Raw genomic sequence first — 9,434 nt, forward strand, 5'->3', positions numbered from 1 at the left:
TGGGCTTTTCACTAGACTCATCATACACAAAATTGATTGACAGAATTGAATTGTGCTCTGACAAAAACGCGGTCTGATGAAAAGATGGACTGGTAAAAATTTTAGTCTCATTTATGCGACAAGCAAAGCACTGAAAACTAATCTATCTAACTTGCAGCCATCAAATTCAGCTTAATTTTTAGTAGATTGATAGTTACTAGGAGCCCGGGTTGACCTCCATAGACCAAAAGTGCTAATCATACAATTCCATAAACTAAGTCTATGAAAAAATACTAATCAAACAAATTTCATACATTTTGCTAAAATGGTGTCATCGAATTTTTGGTTTGTGGAAAAATGCTAGTCATACAATTTCCATATCTGGAAAAATACTAATCATAGACCTTTCATGCAATTTTCTGTACGCATGTAATTGTATGGAAAGTGTATGACTAGCATTTTTCCATATATGGAAATTGTATGACTAGCATTTTTGGTCATTCGGGAGTAGTCCTTAAATTATCCGTATTATTTTTCATCGATTTCAATAATGTTTCCAAAGCAACGAAAAGCTTGCGTACGGTTCTTAGGAGGCGTATAATGTTAATCAGCTTGGACATAAAATATAAGCGCGGGTTGATATGTTTAATTTGATGAAATATTATCTGATATTCACTCTGTGTCGACGATCTTTTTTTTTAGGTTGATGTTCAGCCGATGCTGGCGAGGCTCTCCTTAGCGACTGTAATCTAGTATCAGTTCGACTCTCGACTTCCATTTGCTCATGGTAGAAGGATTATATCGCGCAGCCTATCCAAAAGTGGGTCAAGGCATTTCTGAAGTGCGCTTTGCACATCATCATGTGGTACGTACATCAGACAGAATGCCAGTTTTTTGAAGTCGGTTTCATTTGAAGCCCACAAACATTGTTTTTCTCGTTGTATACATTTAATGAAAGTGGGATTTATCTTTTTCTAAAGTTTATTATGAAGGTCTTTGCAGTCTGATAGTGTATTTTTGAAACGCTTTTTTTTGAAAAGACGAAAAAGTGTCTTCGTATTTGCAGCGAACATCCTCTACAATGAGTCAGATAGATAACTTTTATTTTATAACGAATTCATAATAGACGAGAAAATCAATCGATTTATCTGCGAGATTGCTCTGTGCCTAACCAAGCACCTCTTCTTTGGGCATGAGTTCCTTATAAGTTCCCATACTTTTCAGCTCGTTTTCGTTCAGAAGTTGAAACTCGACTTCGCCCGCTCCTCGGAAAAACTCGTAGCTCACCTCTAAATTCAATGGAAGGTTGTTTGATGTTTTAAAAAAAAAGAACATAAAGCAAAATCAGATAATGACTCAGATGAGTAATCAGAACTTTACCTAACCTATGTAAACAATCTGCTACAATATCTATTCTAAAATTGTGAAGTTTATTTCAACAATACGATGATTTAAAACGTCATTGGATTATACCCTCATGAAGAACAAATATCAAACGATTTTAACTCGTCGGCAGTGAGTAATAAAAAAGTACTTGCTTGTCATGAATACAGTTTTGAAAAGTTTCCGGAAGCATTTGATAAGTATCCCTTCACTGATAGAGCAAACTCTTTTGAGTTCGGATAACTTTTTCACTCTATGGGAGGCTTGTGTTGATTTGTTTACTGGTGGAAAATTGTTACTAACAAAAAAGAAAATTCGATTTGAAATAAATTTGAGCTAGACTTACTTTTTACATGCTGTCTAATAATCAAATGTAGGTCTGAAAAAAATTGATGTTCGCTAATTACTCAAAATATTTTAGTAGTTGAATCTAATTATCACTATTTTCAATAGAATCTGGAAAGAAAACCTGCTCATTACAGTTAAATGGAAACTATAGCAAGAACCTTTATCATTCCATCTCGTCAAAATCAGTTTGCTCAGGAAAAAGGTTTTCAATAATGCTCAATTGAGAAGAATAGATGTTGCAACGAAAACAAATTCAGCTGCATCTTTCCATGAAATTCTTTCCAACTATCAAAAATTTCTTTTGAGAGAGCTTAGAGTTATTCGGAGTTGAAAAGCCATTGTTTCATTAGATACAATTTCTTCTTGTCGCCCTAATGTTACAACAATTAAAGAAATGCAGTATAACATAAATTTTTCAGCTCGTCCTTTAGAAGATTTTCAAAATCATCTTTTTCTTGTTTTTGAATTGATTTTTTACAGGATGCAGCTGAAAAGTTGCATTATCCAGAATTTAGTTGAGAAAACTTGAGTTTAGAAAATTTTTCTAACTTCCCTTGGAGCAAGAAACAAAATTTATAGTATTGGTGAAAGACTATAAAACGTTCAAAATACAAATTCGGATCAATCGCATAGAAAAGTTTAATTTTGTTTGAGCTTTTAGATTCCTATTAAAATATTGTAACTTTTTGGGACATTTCGTCGTTATTGTCTCTGTACCATCTGTTTTTTTTTGTTCAGACCTAAATCTCCAGGAAAATGGACAATGAATGCAGTTTAATGGAAAACTCGGGAAACTTTTACGAGATGGACTGTAAAACAGTGTTCAATAACTTTTGTCCAGTAGATAAAACTTGTGTATGGGGCTTTGTTGACTCAGTACCTTAATGCATGTAAGTCATCAATTTTACTTTTTTATACCAATTTCACTATCAAACCAAAAATTTCTTTGTTTTTAGATGTAAATCAGCTATAAGTTGCAAAGATAGATAATTTTTCACTTCTGCAAGTTATCGAACGAATTTCAGAGCTCAGTTTAAAATATATGGGAGCTTATCCAGTTAATAAAAATCCTCATTTAACAAAACATTCTTTTGCAATCGTTAACTCAGCCCCAAGCAATGATAGAGGAGAACACATGATTGCTCAATTTGATAAAACTTACTATTTTTCTGATTCATCGGGTACCAAGAGATCCACTTACTCCTTTTTGTCAAAAACATATCGACAAATGGTTCCCCGGGAGCTACAAAAAAACTGGGGATAACAAAACTGGATAAGCTCCCATATATTTTACTGAATAAATAGCTGGATAAAGCTCCAGCGAAAGCTCCAGATATTCAAATAGCTGGATAAGCTCCCATATATTTGAAACTGAGCTCTGGAATTCTTTCGAACTATAAAAAACTACAAATTCCCTGAGTGAAAAAACCTTAATCTTCTAATGGGCTGGCTAAGATAGATCGTTTTGAGTTTACCCTGATGTCAACCTAATCGACTGTTCGAAAATTGAAAATTTGATAACAGTCTCTTTTTCAAAAAGGAACAGTCTTTTATGTATCAAGCAGACGCGCTTGAGAACACGAAGATTCCAGGATCGATTCTTACTCAAATACTTAGTTAGAAAGTAGTCTGACTAAAAGAAGCCGCCTTAATTATTGTATTATTTTCTTGATTTAAAAAAAAAAATTTCCGACACAAAAAGATACGTTTTAGCTATTGAGCACGCTTTTTTTATGGTAAAAATTTTTACTCAAGATGACTCATTGCAAAAATTTGAAAATTTTTTATCAGAATTTAGTCGACATCAATTTCCAGCTTCCTGTGAGATGTTTTGTTTTTTGTTTATTATGTTCCATTTCCTGCAAAACCTACCAACTTTTTTTGAATTCGGTCAAATATCCCCAAACTGGTTAATCAATTTGAACCAATGTTTTTCAAAATCTATTAGAAATAGAATACGGTGGCTCAATCAAAGTCATCAGTTTTTTTTATTTTTAAATGCTCTAGGATCAAATATGTGGTGTCCGGCAAAAAAAGAAGGGAGCTGATAACATCACAACCATTTTCGATAAGAATTTAGGACCACGCTACACACAATTCTCCACTACAAGGCTTTCTTTTTTTGTTTTCTTTGTGAGCAATTTTGGTTTTTAGCAATCCCCTGTCTAAATGCTTAAACTTTTAAAGTGGAAACAAACTTTTCTTTTGTCCCCATATGATGTCACTGGGATGTACCATCTACCGACAGTTTTGTTCTCTGCCTGCTCATATTGAATTCACTGCTCATAAAACGTTCATTTGTCATACTCTCCTAAATAAAAAAAATTTACTTTGATCATTTTTACCTACCTAAGAGCATTTGACGAAGAACATATTGAGCCGGGCTGTTTTGTAATTATGGCGATGGTGTCCACTGATAATTTTGGTTGCCAGCCTGTGTAAGCCACTGCTCAGTGAGTTTTTACTCTTTGCATTTTTTAAGTTCTGTTGTTAATCGAACGTAATTACACGTTTTTTCACTGTCGTAGAGCCAAGAAGATCATTAGCGCTCTAGACAGCTGTCGTCGAATTCTGGGTGCACTATACTGCTATCGTCAAATGCTTCATACCACCTTAAAAGAGGGATTTCAAACCGCTTGGTTTGATGTTCCTGTTCCTCGGCTCTAAGAAATTTGCTTAAAAATTACACGGACTAATCAATTTCAATTTTCAAAGAACGAACTCCTCCTCATTTCTATTTTATTTTGGCGCCAAAAGCAATTATAGAAAATTTTTTGGGTCAGTAAGCCAATAATCGATATCTCCATATAGTACCGAGAGGGGAACCATTGAGTCGGCAGGGGCCAAGTCCCTGAGATAAAAGCCAAAGCCAGACCAACTTTTTGAATTATTGAGTGAGCACATTTATGCAGTCATAAGATACTCACAGGGATCGACTCACGGGCCCTAGGGCCCCTCGAGGAGACGTCCCATAACTTAATTTAACAAGACTGCTCGTATCAGGGCGAAATCCTGAATGTTCCGACTGCCTTTTAAGGTTTATGGAGCAGTAATAACAAACAAAAAAAACGTAAATAAAATAAAACGAAAAGTTTTATTTTTCTAAAATTTGATTTTTTTTGAAAATCTTCCCCCCACACGCCATATAAAGTACAAAAGGATAAATTTCGTTCTTTGTAACAAATCAAATATTGCAAGTAAGCTTCTGTCAACCAATTTGGAATGATTTCTAAGGCGGATTAAATCTCCGCTTACGCGTTAATAGCGCGAAATATATCGCTCGTTAATTGTCCCAAATTGGCCAAATCGACCCAAATGGCAATCTTTAAACCCCCATAACTTTACGAAAAATTATCACATGTAAAATATCTTTTCAAATTTGAGCTCAGGACAACAAAACCTTTCGAATGATATTTAAAAAAACCAATCAAAAATGGCTAGTTAAAAAGTCGAAATTTGTCTGAAAAAAAAACCAACCTTAGACGTGTCGAAAGTCGGAACAATAAGCTTAATCTACTTAAAAATTCATCCCCCATTCTTGAAAGTCGTTATGTATAAACTATTACGTTTTGCACTCACAGGATAATCGAGTTATACTGAGAGACTCGGGTTATACTGTGAATGCAAAATGTAACAAAATTATATATAAGGACTTTCACGGCGAAACAGTTTCTAAGAGAAAAAAAAAACCAAAAAAGTACAAGACTGCTCGTATCAGGGCGAAGCCCTGAATGTCCCGACTGCTTTTTAAGGTTTATGGAGCAGCAGTAATAACAAAAAAAATTAAATGAAATAAAATAAAATGATTTTTTTTTAAAATTTGAAGTTTTTTATGAAAATCATCCCCCGACACCCCATATAAAGTACAAAAAGAGAGATTTCGTTCCTTGTAACAATTCAATTATGGCAAATAAGCTTCGTTCAACCAATTTGGAACGATTTATAAGACGGATAAATTTTCGCTTACGCGTTAATAGCTCGAATTATATCGCGCGCTAGTTGTCCCAAATTGGTCAAAATGGCCAAAATGGCAATCTTTAGATCCCTCGTACTTTTACAAAAAATAATCACAGGTGAAATAATTTTTCAAATTTAAGCTCAAAACAACAATACCTTTCGAATGATATAAATAAAATTCCGTCAAAAATGGCTAGCTAAAAAGTCGAAATTTGTCTGAAGAAAAAAAAACCCACCCCGAGCACAAATATTCCGTTACTTTTGTATCGAAAGTCGGAACAAAAAGGCAATGAATAAGACAGAGCTAGCCAAAAGAGACATGATCTAATGTGGTTGAGTGCGGGATGATTGAGAATGATTTTAGCATGTATTTGGCTGTCCGTTGTGTTTGTTCTACGCTGTGCTGCGCTATGTGAATAGGCGGAGTATCTAATGATTTAAATAAGATTTAAAAGTTTGTCCCATTTGACTAGCCCCATTTGTAAAAATAATTGAGGTTTAACTCACGACTTTTCGTTGTCATCAGTGCTAAATAATTTCGTTTCATGTTGTTCTCATTACATAAGAGACGCAGAAGCTTTTAACAAGAACAGGAGTTGCCTTTTGCTCCAAAGTTTGCCAATAACCATTTAACTGATGTCATAGTTGCAAAAAAAACAATAAATATTTTGTCTGTTTGTGTTGTGTTTGCTTATTAAAACCGGTAATTTGCTCTTTTTGCGAGATTAAACCATTTTAAATTAAATATACTTTTTTCTTAACTTTTGTGCTAATTTTTCAATATCATTTTTTAAAAATTTTCATGTGAGTAATTTTTTTTTAACTGCGAGAAGAAAATGCGCCTAAATTTGGCTGGCTAAAATTAGCCAGCCCATCTGCATGTTCATCGAAATACGACAAAAAATAGTTAACTAATTTTTTTTCATATTGCAACAAAAATGTATGAATAAAGCTTGTTTGCATCTGATTATAGTACTAACTGATGATTTTTTTGTTTTAGATGCCACCAATTGTGATAGGAATGAGTTTGCGGATGAAAACTACGGCACAATCGATTTCACAGCAGAACAACGTAAAAATAACGCATAAAAAACTATTTGCTACAACAAAACGTAATTGAATAGGGCTGGTTGAAATAAGTGGCAAGGGAGACTAAATTTCAAATTTAGACTAGAAAAACTAAATTTGAAATTTCTCAACATCAGAGAACATTAGGCGACAAAGAAGATTGGTTGGTTCAAGTTTCAGGTGACAAAAGTCATTCTAAATTCTTTGTTCTGAATCTTTCGCACCAACTTCAAGACCAGAATTTATGTTCACCCAGAAGCAAGACATTCACTTAATATCTTTTATGAACCTTACCGTGTAATATTAATGCCCCATACAGTAAACAAGAGAACGTATAGTTTCTTAAACCTGTACGCAATTCATCAATTAATAAGAGTTGCATTTTGCAGCTAAAGAGTCTGCTACATGAGCAAAAACGGATTATATTATTTTTTCCAGAAGCAAACAATAACTTTTAATTATGTAATAGCAGTCGCGTTTTTGCTTTTTCACTTAAGGTCTAGTAAACTTGAGTCGGAAAAAAGTTGTTTCAGGATGTTAATTTGATTAATGAGATCTTGTGCGGGCAACAACTTGAGTTGAAGTTCATACAAAAAACTCCTGTCTTACAATTTCAGTCTATGGAAAGAATACTTGTCTTACAATTTATATAGAAAACTAATGTATGATAAACAATTATTTAATCGATATTTTTTCAGATATGAAAAAAGTAGCCAAAAAAATTTCATACATTTTTATATATGAAAATTGTATCATAAACATTTTTTCATAGAACAACTTCAAGTTTGATTTAAAAACTGATTTCTGAACTTTTGATGGCAAACTTTCTTCTGTGCTGAAATAAACACTTCACGAAAAAAAACTATTATCAAATTAAGTTTGATATTTTGTGTCTACAAAAAAGTTCAGGTTGAGCTTTTACCCTTAAAATTGTAAGCAAGTGTTTTTTTTTGATAAAAACTTTTGTTTTTTTTTTGTTTTCATATGGTAAGATAAAACTAAGTTTGTAAAATTCAGGCCTAATTTGTCAACCGCAAAACGTTCAAAGTAGACGCTTTCTAGGCATATACTATAAATAACGTTATTGGTATATACTTATGAGTACAAATGTCAACTTTAATTTTCACGGCTAATATCACCAACTGCAGTGTATCTTTTTTTGTTAGGTTTTTTTATTTTGGCGTTTTTGAATGAAACAAAAATTCAAAACGATTTTTGTTTGTATTTTCATTGGTGGAAAAATGTTTGTTTTACAGTTTATAAGCATTCAAAAATTTTTTACGCAATTTTCATATATTTCTGTTTTTTATTTCCAGAATCTGGAAGAAATGATTAGCATAAATGTTCATAGAGGGGGAAGTTGTATATTTTGCTCTTCGCATACTACTTCTTTGGTCACTGAAATTGTATGAAACTGTGTGATAGGCAATTTTTCATAGCATTAATTTGTATGATCCGTTTTTTGTCAATTCGGGAAAAAATCACGGTCGCAAATGTTTGAAAGAAGTAGCTTGATATGATATTCTAAACAGGTGTTAGGATTTTAGACGGAAATCAAACTAGAACTCTATATGAAAATTGTAAGGTATTTTAGACCTAATGTTTTTTTTGCAAAACTAGCATTTTAGACGAAAAGGAAAGGGCTAACAAAACAAATTGCTTTGAATAATTTTTCCCAATTACAAGATAGTATATAAAAGCATTGCATATCCTAAAATTTATTACAAATGGTTTATAAAAAAAATAATCCGATTACCTTAAGACATTATTGAAATGCATAAGTTATACAATTGCGACATGTGACAAAATGATTCGCATTCAAGGAAGACTGAACGAAAGTTAGTTTTCGTCAACGAAACTTATCTGCAGTCAGAAAGCATTTTTTTTAGAGGAAAACAATACAACTATGTCTAATTCCCCATGTTTGTATATTTTTGTATCGATGTCTAAATTCATTTTTCGGTCATGTCTAATTTGCTTACCATCCAATTTCCTAGGCGCCCTTCAAACTAATTGAGCACAAAACTTGTATCAGATATGTCCTTTTTCCAAAATTGGGGGACTTTGTTTTCAGGTGCGTTTTAGTTTTTTCTTTTTTTTTTCAATGCAAAATCAGATAACACAAGCAATTTTCGGAGTGGGTCGGCTGACATATCATTTCAAAAACTTTTCAGCCGTGATTCAAACCGTTGTTTTTTTTCAATATGGCCTAATATCGAGAAAAACAGGTTTAAAAATGTTCCAGACTATAAAATTTTTAGTTACTAACAGATTTGTACAATTAACTTTTGATTTGAAAAAAGTAGCCCATGTGAACAATCTCGCACCTAAATAGACCAAATGAACCTTCTGCCTCCTAGAATCAAAAATCAATATTGAAGCAGCTAGGCCTGCATTTACTATGCTCAAATTGATTGGATAAAAATATTACTTTTAACTAAAAAAACAATCCACTTCCTAAAATAATTTAGGGTGGAGATGATTCTCTTGATTTGAAAAATTATTCGATGAACAAATATTTAGGGATGTATTTTTTTGGTGTGGTAACAACATGATTGAGTCAACAATAATTGGCATTTGCACTTAAGCGTTGAGCATCAAAAAGTTTGCATTTAAACATTAAGCCTCGCAGATCATATGGTTTGAAGCTAGCTCAATTGTGACCGGCAGTTTTAAAAAATATATTTTTGTTTATTGAG

The sequence above is a fragment of the Symsagittifera roscoffensis genome, chromosome 5 (assembly GCF_963678635.1).
Source record: "Symsagittifera roscoffensis chromosome 5, txSymRosc1.1, whole genome shotgun sequence".
NCBI lineage: Eukaryota > Metazoa > Xenacoelomorpha > Acoela > Convolutidae > Symsagittifera > Symsagittifera roscoffensis.